The 27,588-nt window shown below is 52.8% G+C and overlaps 2 non-coding genes across 2 annotated transcripts; one reads left to right on the top strand and one right to left on the bottom strand.

Moving 5' to 3' along the window:
* Positions 1 to 1,455: 1,455 nt before the first annotated feature.
* On the top strand, positions 1,456 to 1,651 carry LOC120389487. The gene has a single exon (XR_005590961.1). It is a non-coding gene; the product is annotated as a U2 spliceosomal RNA (small nuclear RNA).
* Positions 1,652 to 6,748: 5,097 nt separating this feature from the next.
* Positions 6,749 to 6,913, bottom strand: LOC120389479. The gene has a single exon (XR_005590953.1). It is a non-coding gene; the product is annotated as a U1 spliceosomal RNA (small nuclear RNA).
* Between the last annotated feature and the right edge of the window lie 20,675 nt (positions 6,914 to 27,588).

Here is a 27,588-nt window from a genome sequence, read left to right on the forward strand (position 1 = left end):
GCTGAGGGTGCAGGCAGCAACCCAGTGGAAAATGCTCAGCTCTGTGCTCTCGGGGCAGCCACCTACCTCACCAGCATCACAGGTATTTCTCAAGTCTCCCCATTACAGTCACAGGTAAAATGCTGAGCAAAGGAAAAAAGACAGGAAGCCAATCCCATGCCTGTCCCTTTTTCTGTCTTCCTCCACCCCTGGACCAAGTCCTCCCCTTTGTCTGGGCCATTGTCCTCATGCCCCTGGCCAGCCTATTTCCCTTTGCATTTTTCCGTGGAGAGGAATGTTGATGAGTTTGTACCCAATTTTTTAAGGCTTTGCTTTGGCAAGGCTGTTGCCTGCTGTGAGAAAAACAGAAGGGGGCTACCTGAACTGGTGTCACTGGCTGAAGCTTATCTATAGTATATGAAAAAAGCTCAGAGCTCTGAAAATGGTTTATTTACTTTAAGATTCTCATGTTAGTGAGATTGTTTCCTAGCTAGCAGGGGACTGTTTTGTGATGTGCATTCTACTGGCTCTTTGGTTTTGTATGTTTTTGGGAGGAACGGTGGAGGAGAGTATCACGGTTGAAGAGCAGCAAAGAAATGCGTTGTTGTTTGTGTTAACGTTTGGTTTTTCCTAAAAGTGTCTGGTTTGGAGTCATTTGTAACTCTTCGGTTAGTTATTGGTAACGGCTTCTTATTGGGCCCCTGAGTTGAAAAGCTGCTCTTGCAGATTTTAGTTTGTCATTGTTGGAAGGTCAGTTCAAGAGCTGCTTTCTTAGTCTAGTCCGTGAGGGCTCTTCCGCCGCCCTCCTTAATATCCCTTCCAGAAGGTGATTGCATGGTTTCCCTCATCTTCCCACAGGAGAGAAATTGTCCATCCCTTTCCTGTGGGGAAAACACCAGTGTTTTAACTTAGGAAACGGTCAACGTTTTGCCCAGATGAGTGCTAGTTCATAGGCGCAGAAGAAGAGGAAGGCTGTGGCCCTTTGAGTCAGATTCCTAGCGTTTCAGGCCAGAAGGAACCAGCCGATCACCTCAGAGGGACTAAGGGGCACCAATGCCCCAAATGGCAAGGAATTGCTTTGATGCAATTGACTGTCTGTTTGAGCTAGTTCTGTGGGAAGGAGCAGAAAAGAGCCTCGGGGCTGTGGAATAGCGCCTGCATAGGCTTTCTTTACCCTGTTTTGCTGTAAGAGTTAACCGTGAGAGATTGGTAGTCCAGGTCAGTGGGTGGCTTTATGGAAATTAGGAGTATAGAGGGGAAACTAGGGAGAGGAAGGCGTCTGCAAGACTTGTCTGTCTTTGAACAGAATTGTGTGTTAAGGGTTCTTGCTTCGAAGTCTTCCACTGGAGTCATTTTGGGGAAGTGATTCTCAGGTAGAGTTCCCGAGTTGTGGTGGTTGTTGCGGTTCTGGGAGCTCGTCCTGGTGAGGTCGAAATGGGTGGGCGCAGGGGTGTGCGTGCATAGCAGAATGTGAGTATTGTTTTTGGGCTCCTTGGAGCTCAGATCAAAGTGTTGTGTCTGTTCTTATCAGTTTAATCTCTGATACATCCTTGATGTGAGGACTGTATATTAACTTGATTTTTGAAGCAGGGGGGGTTAGAACAGAAGCTTGCTTTGTCTGCCCTATGCATTGATCTGGTATTGCAGTGCTTCCAGGATCGGTGTATCTCCTTTAGAGGAGAACCTTCTGGTTAGAAAAGCAGAAAAGAGTTGAACTGTGATACTTTCTTTAAAGCAAATGTTTTTTGAAGTAGCAGAAAAATCTGGGTGTTTTTCTTTCTTTACAGTTTCTTGGAAGTGTTTTGTGAGTCTATAGATGTGAGAGGTTCTTCTTTGTCTTGCTAGAGAGTTATTTAAGAAGCTGGACTCCTTCTTTCTGCTGTGAGTCTTTTCAACAGTATGAGGGACAAATGCTTTCCAGATTCTGGGTCTGTTGGGGAGATGGGATTTTTTTGTTTGTTTTTTTTTGTATTTTTGGGGGGTGGGGTGGGGCGGTTGGTAATATTTGAGGTCACGTGTATATCCACAACTGCATGAGTTACACAGACTTCTCCCCACCCGGCCTACGTTCTATGTATCTTGGTTCGTAAGATCAAGACAAGGCACTAGGTGTCGTGCTGCACCCAGCACACAGGGGCCCCAATCCTGATTTCCCCCCCCCCCAAGCCTACTGTAATCTAAATGCTACATAATAACCCTTAGCTTCTCATTGTTGCCATCCTCGCTATTGGAAAATCCCCCAAATCATGACAGTGGCTTACAAATCAGGAGGATTCTTTTTTAAAAAAATGTAATGTGGGTTCTCTTTCTTTCCCTTCTGGTTTTCTGAACCAGGCAAGCTAGAAACTTACCTTTCTAGTGTGGCCAGAGCCCCAGAGAGCAGCAGCCCCCGGCGCCTGGGGCTGGCAGGCAGCGGGGCTCCTCACTTTAATTTCACCCACCAAGTATCAAGTGTGAACTCCTCAGGCACTAGAACAGCCTTAACATGGAGTCACAGACAGACCCCTTGGGCACCCTGACTCTATCTTGCTACCCAGGGGTAGTAGAAGCTGCTGTAACACGCAAGCTCTGTATGTCCTTTAGGGCTAACCCTAGCCAAACAGCCAGGATCCCTTGCTGCTGCTTAGAAGGTGTGCCGGCTCCCTGAAGTCCAAGCAGCATCGTGGGGAGGGGGGAACAACAGTTTCTTCCTGACAGGGATTTTTATTCCATTCCCCCAGAGCTCAAGCTGATGGGGGCAAGTGTTTGTGCAGGGCTCTGCCTCCTCGGAGGTGTGTGAGGAGGAGCAATCAACCAAGTCTTTTGTCCACGGATGATCCACAGTGGCTTGTCTGATGTCTCAGTCAGGGCCTTCTCTTGTTGGAAAGGAGATGACGCCTCTTCTGGTAAACTGGCATTTCACACTTGGTAATGCTTCTCTCCTGACTGGTGGCGTGGCGGCGGCAAGGGGGTTTACAGCTTTAGTGCCAATGCTTATATATCACCTTACAACATGGGCTACAGCTATTATAGGTGAGAATAATGCATGCAGCAACTCACGAGCTTGTCATAGACTCTAAACACGTTTTTATAAAGCTAATGCCTGTTTTAACAACACTAACAAACAGGTGAGCAAGACTAGTTTCCAGCCATGCATTTGTCACTTTTCAGTAAGGCCTAGGGGCCTTGGCATGAGCTGGCACCTGGTCTGCCAGTGTCAGAAGAGGATCTGCCCTCTCTTATCCCCAGGTGTCTGTACTGGGAGCAGTACTGTTCAACTTATTCATAAATGACCTGGGGAAAGGGCTAAACAGTGAGGTGGCAAAATTTGCAGATGATACAAAATTGCTCAAGAGAGTTAAGTCCCAGGCAGACTGCCAAGAGCCACAAAGAGATCTCACAAAACTGGGTGACGGGACAACCGAATGGCAGATGAACATCGGTGCTCATAAGTGCAAAGTAATGCACATTAGCAAACATAATCCCAACTATCCCTATAAAACGATGGGGTCTAAATTAGCTGTTACCACTCGAGAAAGAGATCTGGGAGTCATTGTGGATAGTTCTCTGAAAACATCCACTCAATGTGCAGCGGAGCGTTGGGAATCATTAAGAAAGGGACAGGTAATAAGACAGAAACTATCATATCGCCTCAATATCAATCCATGGTACGTCCACATCTTGAATACTGCGTGCTGATGCGGTCGCCCCAACCTCAAAAAAGATATATGGGAATGGGAAAGATTCAGAAACGGACAGCAAAGATGATGAGGGGATATGGACCAGCTTCCGTCTAAGAAGAGATTCATAAGATTGGGACTTTTCATCTTGGAAACGAGACGACTAAAGGGGGATAGGAGGGAGGTCTATAAAACCATGACCGGCATGGAGCAAGTAAATAAGGAAAGAGTTATTTACTCCTTCTCATAACACACGAACTAGGGGTCACCAAATCAAATTAATAGGCAGCAGCTTTAAAACAAACAAAAGGAAGTCTTGCTTCACGCACCACACAGTCAACCTGTGGAACTCTTTGCCAGAGGATGTCGTGAAGGCCAAGACTATAACAGGGTTCAAAAAAGCACCAGATAAATTCATGGAGGATAGGTCCATCTATGGCGCTTTGAAAGCGGTATCCCTAGCTAGGTATCCCTGTTTGCCAGAAGCGGGGCATGGGCGACAGGGGATGGAGCACTTGATGATTCCCTGTTCTGTTCATTCCCTCTGGGGCACCTGGCATTGGCCGCTGTCAGCAGACAGGATACTGGGCTAGGTCTTTAACTTGGACGGGTAGCTGGGAAGACGGTAAATCAGACAGAACCCGTTCGACAAACCTCTTCATTTCCTTGTTATTGCCTGACTCCTTTATTCATTTCCTTTTCCTTATTTCCCAGCAGACCGACTAGCCACCAGATTTGGGTGCTAGCAGAGGGACCTGACGAGCTCCTTCTTTTCGGCAGCGTTGAACATGCCAGGGCACAGTCAGATTCTGGATGCTCATCTGAATGTAACACCTAGCGCTCAGCTTTATTGCTGTTTCTTAGCTCTTTTGGGCCATCGATCTTTGGTCTGACCCGTGGGATCCCTGCATTAGGAGAGATGGCTAATTAATGAGCCCATAAACCTTGGAAATCAAATGAAACTGAAGTCCGTAGAAGACCTCGAAAGGCCCTTGGGGAGTGGAGTGCGAGCTGAGGAAGAGTTCCCTGCACAGCTTACCTCTCCATTCTCGTTTTCCTGTCCTGAGCGCAAAAGCCAGGAAGCAGCTCCGGGTAGGGAGGGGATACCATATGTGTGCAGTGGTTAGACAGGAAACAGCGAGGAACTGGACTCGTATGGAGTGAAACTGTAAGCATCTTCTGTATGCCTGATGGCTGCAGGTTTGAGAGAGTTATGTGGGAAGTGGAGGCTTTCGGTGGCTTTCAGAGGAAATGTAATGGAAAGGCTGCAGAAAGTGGAATCCCAGGTTTTTAAACAATCCTCCACTAACACACCAAACAGCTCAGGTCTAGTTACTCATTCAAAATTAGAATAAAGTTACAGCAAGATTTCATCATAAATGAAGTCAAACCCTAAAGATTTCAGAACACAACTGCTACAAGGAGCCACGAGGGAAGCAATACAAAGTCAACCTTGCCTCAGAGAAAGGCAGTTAAACAATTTCTCTTTTTTAAAGCAGCATAATCTCCCCAAACGGAAGGGCCCTGTTCCCGGAGAAGGGTCCTGGAGAGGGTTTTCCTTGTTGGTGCCGGCCATCCACCTCCCCGAAAGGCGGGAGCTAGGTCGACGGAAGAATTCTTCCGACCAAGGCGCGGACTGATGTAGCCGCGCCGATTTACGTTCCCCGTGCAGCCCAGGCCCGAGGGTCGGTGCATGCTGAACAGTTAAGTCAAAACAGCTCCGTCCGTCAGAGGTGTGCAAAAGGGAAAACCCGCTCCTGGGCGACACGGCCACGCCGCCTAACCCGCAGCGTAGCTAAGGGCATTCGGGAGGCGGTGGGTGGGCCTCAAGCGACGGAAAGCCCCTCCTCCAGCATGGGGTTGTGACAGCCTAGTCTCCGTAGCACAGACAGGGTGGCCACCAAGAGACAGGAACAGACAGCAAAAGCCAAAGCGGCCCCAGGGCAGGGGGCAGGCTGCCTGTTGGACGAGGAGACCAGGTGGGACAGGCGTTTTGGAGAGGCCGTCCTCCCGTCAAAGGAGGAAGAGCCCGAGAAGAAGGGCCGGGCAAGAAGCTACAAGCAGGGAAAGAAGCAGAGCAGGCAGGCAGCTCCCCTTAGAGCCAAAGAAGGCACCGGTCCAAGCCCCCCAAAAGCAGACTAGAGAGCAGATCAGCTGCAAAAGACCAGGGAAAGCCAAGAACACAGAGAGACCCAAGTAAGGTTCCAGAGCTGAGCTTTGCTTACAAGGAGGAACCTGTGACAAAGATACCTAGAAGTACAGGGCCTGTGGAAAAGAGCACTTCCAAAGGCCCAGACTGACAACTGCTTTCCCGAGAGTCTGCTTTGCAGTGCACTCAGGGCCGGCTCTAGGCACCAGCAAACCAAGCACGTGCTTGGGGCGGCACATTTTCAGGGGCAGCATTCCGGCCACCTTTTTTTTTTTTTTTCTTCGGGCGGCAAAAGCCTAGAGCCGGCCCTCGAAGCAGCAGTGCATCCTGTGCGGGAGCGCCCTGGGGCTGCTGCGGTTTGCACCACGGGGGGAGCAGCACCCGCACCTTGTGGCTGGGCACACTCAGGCTGGGGGCTGCCCCACGGGGCACACGGAGCTGTGTGCAGGTGCCACAGGGCGGCCGCTCCCGAGTGTCGCAGCCGGGGCTGGGCAAAGTGGCCCAAGCCGCCCAGGGACTGCGGCAGGGCAGCCAGAAACAGTAGCAGCAGTGGGGCCATAGAGGGCGGGGCGCTGCTGTGCGGGGCCCGCGTCCCGCTCTCCGGGGCGCCGCTCCCTCTGGGGCTGCCCTGCCCCAGAAGTGGGAGTCCTGGCTGGAAGGACCCTGGGCTGAGGTGCAGCCCAGGAGCCCTGCTGCTTACCCCCACCCTGTCAACGCCAGACCGGCTGGAGGCGAGGGGGGAGCGGGCGGAGTCAGCACTGGTGGGGGAGAGCCCAGAGCTGGGGTGGCAGGGAGTGTGGGTGGGGGAGGGCATTGGTGGGGGGCGGGGTGAGAGCCCAGGACTGGGGTAAGGGGCAAGCAAAAATTTTTTTGCTTGGGGCGGCAAAAAGCCTAGAGCTGGCCCTGAGTGCACTAAGCCTAAGCAGCCCACTGTCGGTTTTCTGTTGTTCAAACCAATCGCCAGGGGAGAGCGCGAACGCAGTCCCCCACTACCACAAACTATGCAGTTGAGTTTCCCGCATTTGGGGAAATCGCAGGGGTCAGCACACCCACAGTGCAATGGATAAGCCTCATCCTGGGAAAACCACCTTTGTGATCATCAATAACCAAACTTCCATACAAACGGACTTCACTAAAATAAGACAGGAGATCTACATCACTCACTTCACCTCTCTACAAAGGAAAAAGGACTGTAAGCTGTCTAAACTCCTACCTGCCACATGGGGCCACAACCGTGATACCCCTAACCCACCAAGCAATATCGTCAATCTATCCAGCCACACACTCAGCCCAGAAGAACAGTCTGTCCTATCTCAGGGACTCTCTTTCTGCCCTGCCACCCCCACCAACATGATACAGTTCTGCGGCGATCTGGAAGCCTACTTTCGCCGTCTCCGACTCAAAGAATACTTCCAGGACAACACTGAACAGCGCACGGATACACAGTTATCCTCCCACCAACAGCACAAGAAGAAGAACTCCACATGGACTCCTCCTGAGGGTCGAAATGACAGTCTGGACCTATACATTGAATGCTTCAGCCGAAGTACACAGGCAGAAATTGTGGAAAAACAACATCGCTTGCCTCACAACCTAAGTCGTGCAGAATGCAATGCCATCCACAGCCTCAGAAACCATCCTGACATTATAATCAAAGAGGTTGATAAAGGAGGTGCTGTTGTCATCATGAACAGGTCTGACTACCAAAAGGAGGCCGCCAGACAACTCTCCAATTCCAAATTTTACAGGCTACTTCCCTTAGATCCCACTGAGGAATACACTAAGGGCTTGTCTACACTACAGGACTATTTCGAATCTACTTAAGTCGAATTTGTGGATTCGACCTTAATAAGTCGAATTTGTGTATCCATACTAAATACACAAATTCGAACTTCTGAGTCCACATTCACGGGGCCAGCTTCGACTTTGGAAGCGGTGCACTGTGGGAAGCTATCCCACAGTTCCCGCACTCCCGCTGCCCATTGAATTGGGATTTCCCCAATGCATGCTGGGGGAAAATGTGTCGTCATTGAACCGTCAATCCCGCCCTCCCTCTCTTCCTTGAAAGCGCCGGCGGAAATCTGTTCGCGCCCTTCTCTGGTCGGTTACAGCGGACGCCACAGCACTGCGAGCATGGAGCCCGCTGCGATCATCGCTGCACTTATGGCCGTTGTCAACTCCTCGCGCGTTATCGTCCACCTCTTCCACAGTCAGATGCTGAGAAACCGGGCGAGGAGGCTCCGGCAGCACGGTGAGGAGAGTGGCGCAGACCTCTCAGAAAGCAGGGTACGCCGGGCAGTGGAGATCATGGTGGCAATGGGTCAAGTTCATGGTGTGGAACGGCGATTCTGGGCCCGGGAAACAAGCACAGACTGGTGGGACCGCATAGTGCTGCAGGTCTGGGATGACACAGAGTGGCTGCGAAACTTCAGGATGCGTAAGGACACTTTCCTTGAACTGTGTGACTTGCTGTCCCCTGCCCTGAAGCGCCAGGACACAAGGATGCGAGCAGCCCTGACTGTGCAGAAGCGAGTGGCCATAGCCCTCTGGAAACTTGCCACGCCAGACAGCTACCGGTCAGTAGCGAACCACTTTGGCGTGGGCAAATCTACCGTGGGGATTGCTGTCATTCAAGTAGCCCACGCAATCGTTGAGCAACTGCTCTCAAAGGTAGTGACTGTCGGAAATGTCCAGGTCATCATAGATGGCTTCGCCGCGATGGGATTCCCAAACTGCGGTGGGGCTATAGATGGGACTCACATCCCTATCCTGGCACCAGCCCACCAGGCCAGCGAGTACATTAACCGAAAGGGCTACTTTTCAATGGTGCTGCAAGCTGTGGTGGACCATAGGGGACGTTTTACCAACATCAACGTCGGGTGGGCGGGCAAGGTTCATGACGCGTGTGTTCAGGAACTCTGGTCTGTTTAGACGCCTCCAGGCAGGCACTTTCTTCCCGGACCACAAAATAACGGTTGGGGATGTGCAGATGCCTACAGTGATCCTCGGGGACCCGGCCTACCCGCTAATGCCCTGGCTCATGAAGCCCTATACAGGCGCCTTGGACACTGAAAAGGAACTCTTCAACTACCGGCTGAGCAAGTGCAGAATGGTGGTGGAGTGTGCTTTCGGACGTCTCAAGGGGAGATGGCGGACCTTACTGACTCGCTCGGACATCAGCGAAAAGAATATCCCCGTAGTTATTGCTGCTTGCTGTGTGCTCCACAATCTCTGTGAGAGCAAGGGCGAGACCTTTTGGCCGCTTGGGAGGTTGAGGCAAATCGCCTGGCTGCTGTTTATGATCAGCCAGACACCCGTGCTGAGAGAATATCCCAGCGGGAAGCGATATGCATCAGGGAGGCTTTGAAAGCGAGTTTCCTCGCAGAGCAGGGTAACCTGTGACTGTCCACTTGATTTTAAGAGAGCCTGATCATAAACCAAGTTTTCCCCACTTCCCAAGGACGTTTTAAAACTAAGGACATGTTTTAGTAATTAATAATAAATCTTTCGTTGACTTTGCATTTCTGTTTCTTCGTTGAAACATGGAAGCATTCTGTGCTGGTTAAGGTGTGCACTGATGGGTGGGTTTGCAGGAAGGGGCGAGGGGTGCCGTCCTTGGATAGGGGTTACCATGACGGCTGTGGGTTTGGGCGTTGGAAGGGTGAGGGTGTGGGGAAGGGTGAGTATCTGCCCCTGGATGAGGTCTCTTTTTGGGGCTCGGGCACCGGGAGGATCGTGACTACGGTCCAAATGCATGTGAAGGAAGCCTGCCTTTACATTCGGGGATGTCAGGCACCAGGACCCTACACATCAAGGAAAGACCGGGGCAGCATACACCACACAGACTGTCCCTGGTGCCTAGTGACTGCAGTCTGTGTGTGCCCTGCAGTTGACCCTGCCCCCAAGTCTGTACCCTGGTAATGTGGGCTATGCACTGTAATTAAAAATCCCCCCCCCCACAAAGTCTTCTGACACGAGAAACGTGACGGAAACAGAGAGTAACAGCAAACCGCTTTTAATAATGTTATACACAGTGGGGGGTTGAAACTTGGATTTAGGACTGGGTGATCCTGTAAGGGAAGAACTTCTACAAATTTACAGCGCGAGAGGTGTCTTGTACATTAGCGCTCTGCTGCGGTGCAGTGACAGTTCTCACGGCCCCTACCGCCCCTCCTTCTTGTCACTTTGGGTGAGGGGGGGACAGGACTTCTTGGCGTTGGAGGGCGGTTGCAGATGCACTGCAGGGGGGCTCTCTCCTCCTGCCTGTGGTCTTGCAGAACATCTACAAGGCGCCGGAGCGTGTCCGTTTGCTCCCTCATTAGACCAAGCAGTGTTTGAGTCGCCTGCTGGTCTTCCTGCCGCCACCTATCCTCCCGTTCCAGGTGTGTGCGATGCTGCTGACACAGGCTCTCCCTCGACTGTCTCTGCTCTGCCGCCTCCGCTCTGGAGCTGGCCATCAGTTCCTGGAACATGTCGTCCCTTGTCTGTTTCTTTCGGCGTCTAATCTGAGCCAGCCTCTGCGAGGGGATGGCGGGCAGTCCGTGAAGGAGCCAAGCTGTGTGATGCGAAAAAGTAGGTGATTTCCTTGAACAAATACATGTTTGCCAACAGTAAACACAGTCTAGTCATTTTCAGTTAAGAAGACCAAACAGGGAACCAAGTCTCAGGAGATCTCGGAACTAGTCCGAGATTTCGGAATACGCTCTCATTGGCGGCGCGATTGCACTGGATAGCGCACAAGCGAGGAGAGACAGCTGCATCCCTCTTGCACAAAGTCCTGGTAAGCCTTACAGTACAGACTGCTTATCAGATAGTGCTTAGCTGTGCTCTCCTGCTGGAGGCAATGTGCAAAGCAGAAAAGATGAGCGTTATGCGGCATCTCCCGCCAGTGACCGCGAAAGACCCCTGTATGCTTTTCCTCTGAGGCCTGCAACACGTGGCTGTTAAGCGAGGGTCATTCTTATGCAAAGTAAAACTCTGTTAAGCGAGGGTCATTCTTATGCAAAGTAAAACTCTGTTAAGCAAGGGTCATTCTTATGCAAAGTAAAAGTCTACCATGCACAATAGTAACAGTACACTAATTCCACTAATTAGATGCAGCACTTCCACAACGACATCACCCTGAGGCGTGTCAGGCGCACACAGAGAGAGCGGATGTTAATAGAAGCCCTGCACAGACCAGGACCCTACGCTGCCATGCTCGTAGAGGCGATGGTCCCCCTCTACCTGAGGATGGCATGGCGCGGAAGAGTGTGCTTCAACGGAGCACCCAATAAAGCACCTCTCCCAAGAAACCTCTTGCTGAGGCTTTTCCAGCTGCTCTCTGAGAGCTTTTTTGAAATATCCCCAGAGGACTATTGCTCCATTGCTGTTTGTGTAGACCTGCTGTTTGTTTAGTTTCATATTTAAAAATGTTTATATAGTATTTCTATTTTTTATATAAATCCCTGTTTCTTAAAAAAATAAATGTTTCCCTGTTTGTAGCACTTACCGCCTGATCCTTCCCCTGATTCCGAGTCCTGGTTAACGGGCGGGGACGGTTGGTAGGGGATCTCTGTGAGGGTGATGAAGAGATCCTGGCTGTCAGGGAAAGCGGGAGTGGGTTCGATGTCGCCTGCGCCGTCCTCTAAAGACCCTTCCTCATCTTCCCCATCGGCGAACAGGGAGGAACTGTCCCGGTACACTATTCCGTCCTCGGAGTCCACCGTCACTGGTGGGGCAGTGGTGGCAGACCCACCTAGAATGGCATGCAGTGCCTCGTAGAAGCGGCATGTCTGGGGCTGGGCTCCGGAGCGTCCGTTTGCCGCTCTGACTTTTGATACCCTTGTCTTAGGTCCTTCACTTTCACGGCACTGCATCGCATCCCGGCTGTATCCTTTGTCTTTCATGGCTTTAGAGACCTTCTCGAAGGTCTTGGCGTTCGCTTGTTGGAGCGCAGCTCCGAGAGCACAGACTCCTCGCCCCACACAGCGATCAGATCCTGGACTTCCTGGTCACTCCATGCTGGGGACCTCTTTCTATTCTGGGATTGCCCGGACTCCTCTGCTGGAGAGCTCTGCATCGTTGCAGGTGCTGCGGAGCTCGCCCCGATGTGCAACCAGAACGTCAGATTCAAACCGCCCAGACAGGAAAATGAATTCAAATTTTCGCGGGTCATTTCCTGTGTGGCTGGCCAGAGAATCCAAGCTCGGAATGCTGTCCAGAGCGTCAACAGAGTGGTGAACTGTGGGATAGCTCCCGGAGCTGCTAAGTTCGATTAGCATCCACACCAAGCCTAATTCGAGCTAGCAAGTGCGAATTTAGCGTTACTCCACCTGCCGGGGTGGAGTACCAAATTCGAACTAAAGAGCCCTCTAGTTCGAATTAAATGGCTTCCTGGTGTGGACGGTTGAGCGGTTAGTTCGAATTAACGCTGATAAATTCGAATTAAAGTCCTAGTGTAGACCAGGCCTAAGAAACTGCACCATCTACTCAGGACACTCCCTACACTAACACCGGAACAAATCAACATACCCTTAGAACCCCGACCAGGGTTATTCTATCTACTACCCAAGATCCACAAACCCGGAAATCCTGGACGCCCCATCATCTCTGGCATTGGAACTCTCACTGAAGGACTGTCTGGATATGTGGACTCTCTACTCAGACCCTATGTTACCAGCACTCCCAGCTATCTCCGTGACACCACTGATTTCCTGAAGAAACTACAATGCATTGGTGACCTTCCAGAAAACACCATCCTAGCCACTATGGATGTAGAGGCTCTCTACACCAACATCCCACACGCTGACGGAATACAAGCTGTCAGGAACAGTATCCCTGATGATGCCACAGCACAACTGGTTGCTGAGCTCTGTGCCTTTATCCTCACACACAACTATTTCAAATTTAATGACAATATATATCTCCAGATCAGTGGCACCGCTATGGGCACCCGCATGGCCCCACAATATGCCAATATTTTTATGGCCGACCTGGAACAATGCTTCCTCAGCTCCCGTCCACTCATGCCCCTTCTCTACCTACGCTACATTGATGACATCTTCATCATCTGGACCCATGGGAAGGAGACTCTGGAAAAATTCCACCATGATTTCAACAGCTTCCACCCCTCCATCAACCTCAGCCTGGACCTATCTACATGGGAGGTCCACTTCCTAGACACCACGGTGCAAATAAGTGGTGGTCACATTAACACCACCCTATACCGAAAACCTACCGACCGCTATGCCTACCTTCATGCCTCCAGCTTCCATCCTGGGCACACCACAAGAGCCATTGTCTACAGCCAAGCACTGAGGTACAACCGTATCTGCTCTAACCCCGCAGACAGAGACCAACACCTAGAAAATCTCCACCAAGCATTCTCAAGACTACAGTACCCACACGAGGAAATAAGGAAACAGATCAACAGAGCCAGATGTGTACCCAGAAGCCTCCTACTGCAAGACAAACCCAAGAAAGAAACCAACAGGACTCCACTGGCCATCACATACAGTCCCCAGCTCAAACCCCTCCAACGCATCATCAGGGATCTACAACCCATCCTGGACAATGATCCCACACTTTCACAGGCCTTGGGTGGCAGGCCAGTCCTCGCCCACAGACAACCTGCCAACCTGAAGCATATTCTCACCAGCAACTGCACACCACACCATAGTAACTCTAGCTCAGGAACCAACCCATGCAACAAACCTCGATGCCAACTCTGCCCACATATCTACACCAGCAACACCATCACAGGACCTAACCAGATCAGCCACACCATCACCGGTTCATTCACCTGCACGTCCACCAATGTAATATATACCATCATATGCCAGCAATGCCCCTCTGCTATGTACATAGGCCAAACTGGACAGTCTCTAAGGAAAAGGATAAATGGACACAGACATTAGGAATGGCAATATACAAAAACCTGTAGGAGAACACTTCAACCTCCCTGGCCACACAATAGCAGATTTTAAGGCGGCCATCCTGCAGCAAAAAAACTTTAGGACCAAACTTCAAAAAGAAACTGCTGAGCTCCAGTTCATCTGTAAATTTAACACCATCAGCTCAGGACTAAACAAAGACTGTGAATGGCTTGCCAATTACAGAACCAGTTTATCCTCCCTTGGTTTTCACAGCTCAGCTGCTGGAACAGGGCCTCATCCTCCCTGATTGATCTAACCTCTTTATCTCTAGCTTGCTTCCTTATATATACACCTGCCCCTGGAAATTTCCACTGCTTGCATCCGAAGAAGTGGGTATTCACCCACGAAAGCTCATGCTGCAAAACGTCTGTTAGTCTAAAAGGTGCCACAGGATTCTTTGCTGCTTTGTGATCATGGTATTTCCCCTGCCAGGTAAGTATGAGTTCCTGCTGCCTGGCCGCCGCCTGCCCTCGCTCGCCCTGCACTTATAACACACGGGGCGGACCGACCGCCGGCCTCGCCCACACCGGCCCCCACTGCCGACAGCTGCCCCGACGCGTCCCCCGGAGCCCCTCCCTTCTCCACGCCGAGCTCCCGGTGCCAAAGTCGGGCCCTGCCTAGCAGCCTGCGTCTGCTCCCACAATGCTCTGCTCGCACACAGATCTGCATACCCGCTCACGCGGCTCCGCCCCTCTGCTCGGGCCCCGCCCCCTGCCCACCCGGGCCGCCACTCTTGCCTGCCCTGTAGTGGTAGCCGGGTCCCGTCCCGGGAAGCCAGGCCAGCAGAGAGACGATGTGGCCCACCTGCTGCTGGGGAAAGAGCACAGTTTACATTTTGCTTCTCGCTCTCTCGCTCTCTCCCCACCGGAAGCTGGTCCAATACAAGAATGACCTCCCATCCCCTCGCAAAAAACCCACCTTTCCAAACAGTCCTTCTTTCCCAGCCCCCTAATTTTGCTTTCACACCCTGGGACCATCTCCTCTCTTTGTCTCCCCCACACCCCCCAGGTAAAGTAGAGATGGAGGCAACTTCAGCCACTGGAGACAGCCCCAGCGAGCGCTGCAGCCCGCCCCGGGGGACGGGGGAGGGGTGTTTGCAGACAGAATACATATATTCCAGAATTCCAGCCCTGGGACACTGAGGAGGGGAGGAGTCAAAAATGCCCCCTTCAATTATTACCTCCTCTCCAGAGGTCAGGTGAGAATCTACAATCCTTTCTCCCCCCCAGCCCCTGTGCCAGGATCCCTCAAGCAGAGCCTGGAGTCCTGCCCCTGGCATCTGTACTATTGACAAAGACTAAGTGACAGGGACAAAACACTCAAATCCCGCCTGGGGCGAGGAGCCAGGTTTGCTCTTCAAATTCTGTCGTTGGTACATTTGCAGGCCTGGGAATGTCCCACAACAGCATTGAATGGGAAGCTGCCTGCAGAACAGTGACACTGCACAGAGCTCCTGTGGAGGAGGGGTGGGAATTAGTAACATTTTGAGGATCGTTTGGGAAATGAGCCTTTGCTGACAAGGTTTGTCTCTGGTCATATTTCACCTTCAGGTGTTATGTTGAGGGATCTTTAGTGTATTTTTGTGAGGTTAATAACTATCTCCTCAACTTAAAAATTGGTGTCACTTGATTTTTGCATCTCCCTGTGACAATACAACTGACACGTGTGGCTTTCTACAGGGGGTCATGATGTTACAGTTGGGGAATTCAGTCTCTGTACTTCTTGGGGGGAGGGAGGTTGCTTTTTTACAGCTGCCTCACTGCCAGGCACACTGGGCTGTTAGCTGCACCCACTGTCCTTGCCAGGGGCCCCTGCTGAACCCTGGGCGGCTGCACTGCCGTGCTGGGGTGACTCTGCAGGGGGAGAAGCTGCTGTGGAGCAATGTAGAGCAGGTGCAGGAAGGAGACGGGGTCACTATTCACATTCTGAACTGCACAATTTTCCAAATTTGGAAAAAGATAAATAGATTCATAGACTTAAGGTCAGAAGGGACCATTATGATCATCTAGTCTGACCTCCTGCACAATGCAGGCCACAGAATCTCACCCACCCACTCCTGTAACAAACCCCTAACCTATGTCTGAGTTATTGAAGTCCTCAAATCGTGGCTTAAAGACCTCAAGGTGCAGGGAATCCTCCAGCAAGTGACCCGAGCCCCATGCTGCAGAGGAAGGCAAATGTCCGAGAACAATTCTAAGGGGAAGGTGAACGCAGAGCAATGACACTGGAGATGCCCAGACCTCCAATGGGGACAGCGTGGAAATTAATAATGGGAAGATCATTTGCTAAATTAGTCGTCACTGACAAGCTTTGTCTCTGTTCCTATTTCACGCTGTGGTGGTAGTTAGAGGAATCAAGACAGATTTTTTTACTATATTGATTAAACACTTAATTTTATTTAACCAAGCCAAAAACTTAGTGTCACTTATTTTTTCTCTGTCCTAGCAAGAATGAATTGAATTTTGTGACTTTCTGGAAAGTGCAGGGAGATTAAATGTGGGGAATTCAGTCTCTGTGTTTGTGAGCTGATGTTTTCCTCTCACAGGTCAGTGCCTACATTGAAATGCCAAGAGGGATCTAAGGGCTGGTGTACGCTGGGCACTGAACTGGCAGCGTGACGTCTCTTAGAGTGTGAAACCCACCCCCAACCCATAGAGTTAAGGTGACCTAAGCCCTGGTTAGATAGTGCTAAAGAAAAGGAAGAATTGTTCTGTTCATGTAGCTATTACAGGGATTGGAAAACCCTTCCAGTCATCTGACTGCTCACTCCAGTGGCTGCCGGCCCCTCCGCATGGCAGGGTGGGGTGGGTCTGTGCCTCCACACGCTGCCCCTGTCCCGAGCCCCTGCAGCCAATGGGACACTGTGGGGGTGATGCCTGGGGGCAGCAGCACATGGAGGCCCCCCAGCCTGCCCTGCCTTGGAGCCCCAGGTAAGCACCACACCCCTGACCCCCTTCCTGAGCCTGCACCCCCCACCCCCTTCCCACACACCCCTCCCGCCTACCCCCAATCTTCCTCCCACAGCCCACAACCCCACCCCTACTCCTGTTCCCCCTTCCTCCTGCCCCAGCCCAGATCCTGCACCCAGCACCCAAACTCCATCCCAGAGCCTGCAGCCCGGACCCCCTCCCCAACCCAAACTCCCTCCCAGAGCCCAACCTCTCACCCCTTCTGCACCCAAACTCCCTCCAGAGCCTGCACCCCAATCTTCCTCCCACAGCCCACAACCCCACCCCTACTCCTGTTCCCCCTTCCTCCTGCCCCAGCCCAGAGCCTGCACCCAGCACCCAAACTCCATCCCAGGGCCTGCACCCTAGACTTCCTCCCCCCACCCAAACTCCCTCCCAGAGCCTTAGGCAGGTGAGGGGCAGAGGGGAGAGAGTTTTCCTGTGGGTGCAGTTAATCCACTTCCCAAGAGGTGGCAGCTATGTCAGTGGGAGAAGCTATATCGGTGGGTGTGCAAGCTGTGGTGTTTGCCACATTTAAGAAGTTTAATCAAACCCCATTTTTAAAACCACCTGTGGTCTGGGAATGGCAAAGGAGCTCGATGAAGCAGGGTCTATCCTGCAAAGTCCTGGACATCACAATTCTATATTCCTGTTGTCACGGGGGTATAGCTCAGTGATAGAGTGCTTCTTGCTGCTCACAGTGGTACTTGGTCAAACTCCTGTGTTCTCTTATAACCTTTTTTCTTTTTTTAAAAAAAGGAAAACATTTTCATTTCCATTCTCCATTATGTTCAGGAGCTCCTCTATACGGGGGTGCTTGATATGAATGTAAACACTCAACATTTTGCTGTTCAAATGCATAAAAACCGAGCAAAGCTGTCCATCAGCTGAAATCAGTTCCAATCCTCTAAGTGTCCAGTTTATGTTTTCATCAATTAAACAAAGGTATCATACGAATGTACATTTGCAGATCCCTCCTCTCCAGGAGCTGTGCTGTGCAGAAGAACAAGAACCACATCCAGCTGCAGTTGAGAAGTCTGATAACGAAAGAGCCAACAAATGTTCTGAGGGCTGGAGAAAAATGCCTTCTACTGAGCTATTGAACGAGCTCAACCTGTTTTGCTTATCAAAAGAAGATTGAAAGGTGACTTCATTGAAGTATTGAAAGGCCTTAATGGAGAGAAAAGATTGGGTATGAAAGGGCTCTTTAATATAGCAGAGAAAGGTATAACAAGACCCAATGGCTGGAAGGTGAAAAGAGACAAATTCATATTACAAATAAGACACAAATATTCAGCAGCCAGGATGATTCACTACAGGAACAAGCTATCAAGGAAAGTGATGGATTTGCCATCTCCTGATGTCATTTAATGAAGACTAGATGCCTTTCTAGAATGTATTTGCCCCAAAAGTAGCTATTGTGTCATATAGGAGGCCTGTGATATGCAGGGGGTCAGATTAGATGCTCTAATGGTCTCTTCTGGCCATAAAGTCGACTAATTTCTGAAAAACTGAGTGTAGCATTGGGAGAAGTGTCTGATGTTTTCCTGTCTAGCCGGCTTGCTGCCTAGAACGAACGCTTCTTGAGTGGGGTGATCCACAGGGAGTAGCTCAATCCTCCAAAGTGCCTGGCCAGGGGCAGGACATTAGCACAGCAAGGGAGGGGTGTGGCAGTGACATCACAAAGGCTTTTTGCAGGACCTCAGACTATTGGTCAAAGGTGGTGGGGAGGTGGTGACTTCACAGAGAGATGCTGACATCAGCCAGGCAGGACAGGGGCGAGGGGCCAGGGAAACCTCACAGACGCCTGTGGCTTTGCTTCAGCAAGTCTCCTTCTCCAGTTCTCTCTTTGAGGACAGAGAGAGTATTCCGGTTCAGGTACGTGAGCGCCAGGAGGAATCTCTTTAGAGTTTTCTCCTTTCCTTTTCCTGATTTTACTAGAAAACAGCCATCCCAGTTTAGAAGGTAAGAGCCTCCTTGAGGTTTGAAACCTGTTCAGTCTGATCCATCTAGTGACAGTTGAATTTTAGGCATGGAAAATACAAACTTAAGGAGGCAGAATTTTATTCCGCACCTGGGATTTTGTCCTTTAGAATCACTGTGGTCATTAGAGTTTGTCCTTTTTGTTTCACCTTTTCCTCCATCCATCCCTTCCTCCTTTCTCTTTGTCTCTTGCTTCTTTTGTCCTTTCACGTGTTCCCCTCCCAACACCAGGAGCAGTGTGTGTGTGCGTGCGTGTGTGTGTGTGTGTTGCGGGGGAGTGCTCGACAGCTCCCATTGTGGGAGGCCCACCCAAAAATGTGGGGCTGAAATAGTGCTCGGGCAGTGATCCCCACTGGTGACCTGGCCATCCTTTGGGCTCTCTGGTGAGAACCCTCAGCCTCCCATCCTCAGTCTCTACCCTGATTGGCTGAGCAGGGGGTTATTGACAGGGAGGAGACTCAGGTCCTTGTTGTTCTCTTTTAAGAGCAAGGAAATAAGTCAGAACCAGTCATATGTTTGATGAATTTTGCTGCTTTGCTGCATTAATGGTCTCTGAGCAGTTCATGATTCTCTCTAACATTGCAGTTCTCCTCAAATACTTGCTGAATAATTACTGTGCACTGTTGTTGGTCTGGAGCTCATCCGAGAGCACTTTATTCAGGTCATTCAATGTCTGAAATTCAAGATGTGATGGTTAGTTTGAAAATCAGGGCTCTTGGGTCCTATTCCCAACTCTGCCATGGGCTGGCTGTGTGACCTAAGACACGTCAATTCTCTTTTCTCAGCCTCAGCTCCTCCCTCTTTCAAGTAGGGATAATAATGATCCGCTCCTACCTACCTCAACACACTCACTGTCTCTCCCCACACACACAAAGTCTCCACACTGCAGTTGAAAGGCAGCTGGCAATCTAGTAGGATGCCCACAAAACGATGGGAGAGAGAAATCTGCATCATTGAAAGTACAGCCATGGAGACACCACACACCAGCCTTCCCTAGCTGGCAAGAATCAAACTTCCACAGAAAAACCCCTATGGTGTCATAGCTCAGCTCCCTAAGCCCTCAGCCACAACCACTTAACACATGGATCTTTCTACACTCTGGTTCTGTTCTCACTGAAGGGTCATTTCCAATTGTTTGCTCAGACCAGCTTCCCCAGCACACTCACTGTTGTGCAGCTCTGTACATGTGGCCATGGCTGAGCAGCAAGAATTCCTGCCCTTTTCCCTACTGGCTGGAGCATGGCTAGAGTGTGTCTGTGGTTAATGATGTTACTGTAGATTGTTCATTCCCTGCCTTGGCAATTCAGACAGTCCCTTTTCCCAACATATTTCCAGCACATCAGTCTCTGGCTGGTGTCTCCTGGGCAGTGGAAAACATCCCTTGTTTGGTGCTGCCAAGGGGATCGTGCAGAGCTGAGACGTCCCTCGGCTTGGAACAAAGGGGGAGTTGGATGGAATTTATCACACAACCCTCCCTGCTCCCCAGAGCCCCATGGGGAGAATCTAGAGAGGGGGGAGTCATTCCTCCCCTGCGCTCCCAGAAGAGCTGCTAGGGCTCCTTCCTGCCAGCTACTCACCCCTGGATACACCCTCAGCTCCTGGGAACTTTCTGCTCCAAAGGCTCCAGAGGCCTGGGGTGGGGAGGGCATCACTGCACAGTCTGAAACACAAGGGAGGTTTCTGGAATTGAAGGAAGGAGCAGGAAATGGAGAGGAAAGAAACAGAGAGAAAACACCTCTTCTCCCCTCCCCCTCCCAGCAAGAAATGTGACCAAGGACCAGCGTTAGGGGAAATGGTGCCCGGGGCAAAACTTGTACTTTGGCACTTCCCCATTGCCCCGGACGATCCGCCTCCCCGTTTACAGCTAGCTCCTGCACTCCCAACCCTTGTGCCTCCTTCACCCCTAATTCCTGCCCCCTCCTGTGCCCTAACCCCTACACTGTCGCCTTTGCCCTTAACTCCCACACTCCCCTCCTGTGCAGGGCCGACTCCAGACCCCAGCGCGCTAAGCGCGCGCTTGGGGCAGCATCCCGTGGGAGGGCGGCAGGCGGCTCCGGTGGACCTCCTGCAGACGTGCCTGCGGAGGGTCCCCCGGTCCCGTGGCTTTGGTGGAGCATCCGCAGGCATGCCTGCGGGAGGTCCACCGGAGCCGCGGGACCAGCGGACCCTCTGCAGCCACGTCTGCAGGAGATGCACCGGAGCCGCGGGACCGGCGACCGCCAGAGCGTCCCCCGTGGCGTGCCGCCCTACTGGGGCGGCGCAAATCCTAGAGCCGCCCCTGCTCCTGTGCCACCAGCCATTGCCCCTCTGCTGCACCCCCTTCATCCCTAACCCCTGCACCCCCTCCTGCACCCATGTGGGGACACTGACCTGTGTACATGGAGCCGCTGGCATTGCTGCCTGCTCCTCCCTGGGATGCTGCTCCTCCGGGCACCCCGAGGGGCTGCAGGGCATGGGGAGGGGCGAGAAGTGACATCATCCGAGCTCCCTGCATCCAGGTCACTTTCCTCAGCCAGGCTGCATCAGGGGAGGGCAGAGAGCAGCAGCTTCTGATGCTCCCATCACAGCACCAGGTGGGGAAAGTGACCAGGACGCATGGAGCACATAGTGTTGCTCCTCGCTCCCCCCACCCTCTGTGGGGCCACGGAGGAGCACTGGGGCAGGGAGAGCAGTGAGCTGGGGCTGTAACCCCCCCCCCTGCATCTGGGTGTGAGCGGGTCTGGGTGGGTCCGCCGGGCCCAGGCACCGGCCGCGTGTCACCCCCGACTCCCGCTGCCCCCGGCCCCGCCCCCTTCACCCCGTGTGATCCCGGCTGTAAACACCCGCAGTCAGACTTTGCCTTCCCGATAAGCCCTGCCCTTCCCCCATCATTCCCTGCCCCTGCTCCCCCCTACCCCCAAAGCTCTGTCCCTGCCCCCCCCCGCCCGGTCACTGCCCACCCCCGTGCGGGGGCACCAGCGCTGTGCCGGGTCGTGATGGGAAATTGTCCAAGCTGGCCCAGGAGAGACGTGTGTGTCCCTGCTGCCCCCTGCTGGTGGGGCTGAGCCCCACTCTGTATGTGTGTGGTGGCTTTGCAGGATTTTGTATCCTGCAGCAAGTGACACACACACACATTGACGCACAAAGGGACTCACACAATCCCAAGAACACTCACACACAACACACCCAGAGGGGCATGCTAGCCCAACCCCCCCAGAGAGAAACAATCACACCCCACAGCCGCACTCTCAATCACACACACACACACACACACCAGAATATTCGCAATCTTGCACAGAGACACAACTGCACACAGTTCACGCCCACTGCTCCCAACACAAGGACCTCCTGCCCCACACAGCCTGTGCCGAGGCCTGTGGAACTCACTGCCACTGGACAGCCACCAATGAGAATGATCCCCTCCTGCTGGATCATCTGCTTGGCCCCCCAATCCCTCTCGGGACCTTTGTGGCATGGCTGGGGATTGTGCAATGGCCCAGCACCAGGCAATGCAGAACAGACACCACACGCCCTGCTCAGCCTCACCTGAGCTGCTCTCCAGGTGCATTGGAGCCCAGCACCCCACACCGTGGCACTCCTGCCCCACAGGGGGTGAGCTGCAGCCCCTGCCACACTCCGCAGAGGGGAGAAGGGTCAGGCCAGCCAGCCCTTGTAAGATGGGGAAATCACCATCGGGGTCAACGGTATGGGGGCTGTGACATATAGAGAAACGGTTGTTGCACTGGCAGAGGGCAGCAGAGCATGCGCGCACACACACAATTGCAAACATACACAAACACATGCATGAATCCAGCCACACACACACAATTGCTAATGTACACAAACACCCGCACAAATCCAGCCAACACCAACACAAGCCTGGGAGCCAGGGGAGCAGAGCAGGCTGGGGCTGGGTCACTCCACTTCCTGCAGGAAGTAGCCAGCCCCCCATGTCCCACGATGGCCTGGGACCAGCCCCCCTCTGCTTCCCCCCACAGAGACCTGCGGCCCCAGCCTGCTCTGCTCCCCTGGCTCCCCAGCTTGGCGGGGGGGGGGGGAACCGCCCCACAGCACTCGCCGGCGGCGTTGCTGGGAGCAAGGGCAGTGGACCAGGCTGGGGCTGGGTCACTCCACTTACCATGCAGTGAGTGCAGGGGCAGGGGCCATGGGGACGAGCCGGGCAGCCCCCCCTGCAGCAGCTCCCCTCCCCAGCTCACCTCCGCTCCACCTTCTCCCCTGAGCTCGCCACGTCTCCCATCTCCCAGGCTTGTGGTGCCAATCAGCTGTTTAGTGCGGCAAGCCTGGGAGGGGAGGAGAATCAGAGCGGGGGCATTGTGCTCAGGGGAGAAGACGGAGCAGAGGTGAACTGGGACAGGGAGCGGTTCACCTGCACGCTCCCACCCCTGTTACTTGCTGTGGGCAGCCCTCCCCCCGCACCTCCCAGCCCCCTGCCCCAGCTCACCTCCACTCCCCACCTCCCCATAATGCGTTTTGGTGCCCCAACCACTTGGCACCCTGGGCGGCCGACTAGTTTGCCTAGTGGTTGCACTGGCCCTGGCCACTGCCTATCAGCAGGATTCCCCTCCTCCTCCTCAGTGAGAATAAATCTCCACACCTAGACAGCTGGTCCGTCCGTAGCACCACAATCCCCCATGCCTGAGCCTCCCTGCCAAAGCCCTGCACCTGGCTCCAGAGAATTAAGTCTCACGTGTCACTGGGAACTCGACTTCTTGTGCCCAAAGAGTCTCGGCCCCCCTCAGTAGCTGACCCGAGAAACACAGTGTCTGCAAAAGCAGCAAAGAGTCGTGTGGCACCTCACAGACTAACAGACGTATTGGAGCATGAGCTTTCGTGGCTGAATCCCCACTTCGTTGGATGTGTCAGTGTCGGCCTTTTCCAAAGAAGTGCCTGGAGGGCCTTTTTTTTCTGTGTAACCACGTGGCCTAATGGATAAGGTGTCTGACTTCGGATCAGGCGATTGAGGGTTTAAATCTTTTCGTGGTTGTGCTCGTGCAGTTTTACCATTGTGCTGAAAGTCCTGCTCCCTTCAGGGCTGGAACTTCTTCTTGGCGGCTCAGGCCAATGCTCTGGCCTGGAGGATGGAGACCCCAGCGACTGGTGACCTGGTGACCTGGTGACCCGGAGACGCAGCTCAGGAGTCACAGCCAGTTCTAGCCAGTGAGAGGACAATGGGCTGCGGGGAGAGGACCCAGTGACCAACCTGTTCCAGCCAGAGGGGGACGGAGAGGAGAGGAGGCCCAGCAACCCTGTTTACCTGGAGAAAAGACAATGGACAGAGGTGGGGCTTGGGGCCGGGGATATCAGAGGCCCAGCTGGGAAGCAGGGGGGCTTGGGGCTGGCGAGGGGAAGCAGGCAGAGCCCACCTGGCTGCAGGGGGACTGGGATGTGCTGGGCTGAGGGAGGCCAGGCCTGAGGCCCTGAGAGTTTCCTGTGCTGTGTTCAACTCTCAATAAACCCTCCTGTTTTACGCTGGCTGAGAGTCACTCCGGTCTAGAGAACAGGGGGCATCAACCCCTTCGGGGGTGAGGAGGCCCAGGGGGTCCAGAGCGCGTGGACTCCCTGAGGGGCCCACGGCGAGAGACAGACGTGCTAAGGCTCAGAGAGGTGCGGCTCCAGGAGGTGGAGGGGCCTGACCCCGAGAGAGAGTGGACCCCCGAGAAGGGCTGTCGCACTGAAAGGGGCACCCCCCACGGACCGCACGGGGCCATGAGTGGGCACGATCTGTGAGTCCGTGACAGGCAGTGACATCACAAAGGCCTTTTGCAGGACCTCAGACTATTGGTCAAAGGTGGTGGGGAGGTGGTGACCTCACAGAGAGATGCTGACATCAGCCAGGCAGGACAGGGGGGAGGGGCCAGGGAAACCTCAGAGACCCTGTGGCTTTGCTTCAGCAAGTCTCCTTCTCCAGGTCTCTCTTTGAGGACTGAGAGAGTATTCGGGTTCAAGGACGTGAGCGCCAGGAGGAACCTCTTTCGAGTTTTCTCCTTCCCTTTTAGTGATTTTACTAGAAAACAGCCGTCCCTGTTTAGAAGGTAAGAGCCTCCTCGAGGGAAGGGGTGTCCTGGGGGTGTCACAGTTCAGATGCCGGTGGCCCCCCATGTAAGGAAGTTCCCACCACCCTGCTCTGTGTTCGCAGGGCGGGAGAGAGCAGCATCCACGGCAGTGATTTGCTCCTGGCTGCCGGAGCAGAGCAGCAGGCTCAGCTGTCAGAACTTCCCGGAGCGATGAAAGGGGAGGGGCCCATGGCTCTGTAGCAGGAATGCAGGGCAGGTGAGTTCACGGCGGGCATTGTGGGATACTGGAGGAGGCCAGTTATGGTGATATAATGAACAGCAGCATCTACACTGACACACAGGGTACGTCTACACTACGGGATTACTCTGAATTTACATAAACCGGTTTAGCAAAACAGATTGTATAAAATTGATTGCGTGCGGCCACACTAAGCACATTAAATCGGTGGTGTGCGTCCACGGTCCGAGGCTAGCGTCGATTTCTGGAGCGTTGCACTGTGGGTAGCTATCCCGTAGCTATCCCATAGTTCCCGCAGCCTCCCCCCCTCGTTGGAATTTCCGGGTTGAGATCCCAGTGCCTGATGGGGCAAAAATCATTGTCGCAGGTGGTTCTGGGTACAGCCTCACCCCTCCCTCCCTGAAAGCAGCAGACAACCGTTTCGCGCCTTTTTTGCTTGGTGAACTGTGCAGACGCCATAGCACAGCAAGCATGGACCCTGCTCAGCTCAATACCGCAATCATGGATGTTTTAAACACCTCACGCACTCTCGTGCAGTATATGGTGAACCAGGACCTTCAAACCAAGGCGAGGAGGAGGCGGATACGGCAGCACGGCGATGACAGTGATGAGGACGTAGACACAGAATTCTCTCAAACCACGGGCCCCTGCGCTTTGGAGATCCTGATGGTAATGGGGCAGATTCTATCCATTGAATGCCGATTTTGGGCTCGGGAAACAAGCACTGACTGGTGGGACCGCATTGTGTTGCAGGTGTGGGACGATTCCCAGTGGCTGCGAAACTTCGCATGCGTAAGGGCACTTTCATGGAACTTTGTGACTTGCTTGCCCCTGCCCTGAAATGCCATAATACCAAGATGAGAGCAGCCCTCACAGTTGAGAAGCGAGTGGCGATAGCCCTGTGGAAGCTTGCAACGCCAGACAGCTACCGGTCAGTCGGGAATCAATTTGGAGTTGGAAAATCTACTGTGGGGGCTGCTGTGATGCAAGTAGCCAAAGCAATCACTAAGCTGCTGCTACGAAAGGTTGTGACTCTGGGAAACGTGCAGGCCATAGTGGATGGCTTTGCTGCACTGGGATTCCCTAACTGTGGGGGTGCGATAGATGGAACCCATATCCCTATCTTGGCACCGGAGCGCCAGGGCATCCAGTACGTAAACCGGAAGGGGTACTTTTCAATGGTGCTGCAAGTTCTGGTGGATCACAAGGGACGTTTCACCAACATCCACGTGGGATGGCCAGGGAGAGTTCATGACGCTCGCGTATTCAGAAGCACTACTCTGTTTAAATGGCTGCAGCAAGGGAATTACTTCCCAGACCAGAAAATAACAGTTGGGGATGTTGAAATGCCTGTCGTTATCCTGGGGGACCCAGCCTACCCCTTGATGCCATGGCTCATGAAGCCATACACAGGCAGCCTGGACAGTGGTCAGGATCTGCTCAATTACAGGCTGAGCAAGTGCAGAATGGTGGTGGAATGTGCATTTGGCCGTTTAAAGGCGCGCTGGCGCACATTACTGACTCGCTCAGACCTCAGCCAAACCAATGTCCCCTATGTTATTACTGCTTGCTGTATTCTCCACAATCTCTGTGAGAGTAAGGGGGAGACCTTTATGGCGGGGTGGGAGGCTGAGGCAAATCACCTGGTCGCTGATTACGCGGAGCCAGACACCAGGGAGATTAGAAGAGCACACCAGGAAGTGGTGCGCATCAGAGAAGCTTTGAAAACGAGCTTCATCAATGGCCAGGGTACACTGTGACTGCTGTGTTTGTTGATGAACACCCACCCCCCCTTGATTGACTCATTCCCTGTAAGCAACTCACCCTCCCCCGTCGAGTACAGCTTACTTGTGCAAATAAAGTCACTATAGTATAAAAATCAGGAATTCTTTATTAATTCATTATAAAAAGAGGGAGAGAAGTAAGGGTGTGGTTTGGGAGGAGGATAGGAGGGATGGAGAAGGCCATTTAAAAATTTCACAGTAATGACAGCCTTCTGGTTGGGCTGTCCACGGGGGTGGAGTGGGCGGGTGCACGGAGCCTCCCCCCACGCGTTCTTACACGTCTGGGTGAGGAGGATGTGGAACATGGTGAGGGTTGAGGGTGGTTATACAGGGGCTGCAGCGGCACTCTGTGATCCTGCTGCTGTTCCTGAAGCTCCACCAGACGCTGGAGCATGTCAGTTTGATCATGCAGCAGCCCCAGAGTTGCATCCTGCCACCGCTGATCTTCCTGCCGCCACCGCTGATTTTCCTGCTGGTCTTCCTGCCGCCACCTCTCATCTCCGGTGTCTTTCCTGTCCTCACGTTCACTGGCCTCTTTCCTGTAATTTGATACCACATCCTTCCACTCATTCAGATGAGCTCTTTCCTTGCGTGTAACTTCCATAATATCTGAGAACATTTCATCTCGCATCTTCTTTTTCCTCCACCTTATCTGTGCTAGCCTTTGGGATGGAGGAGGGACACTTGAAAAATTTGCAGCTGCATGAGGGAGAGAAATATTTAAAAAGATACATTTTACAGAACAATGGTTATACTCTTTCACAGTGAACAGCACTATTCACCTTACATAGCACATGTGATTTCCCTACAAGGTCGCATTTTTCATCTTAATACTGAGTGCCTGCAGCTCTGGAGTTACAGATCTCACAGACACAGGTCCAGGCATCAGAATTCAGCTTGCATGCGGCCATGGTAAGC

This window comes from Mauremys reevesii, linkage group 23, assembly GCF_016161935.1.
Source record: "Mauremys reevesii isolate NIE-2019 linkage group 23, ASM1616193v1, whole genome shotgun sequence".
Lineage (NCBI taxonomy): Eukaryota > Metazoa > Chordata > Testudines > Geoemydidae > Mauremys > Mauremys reevesii.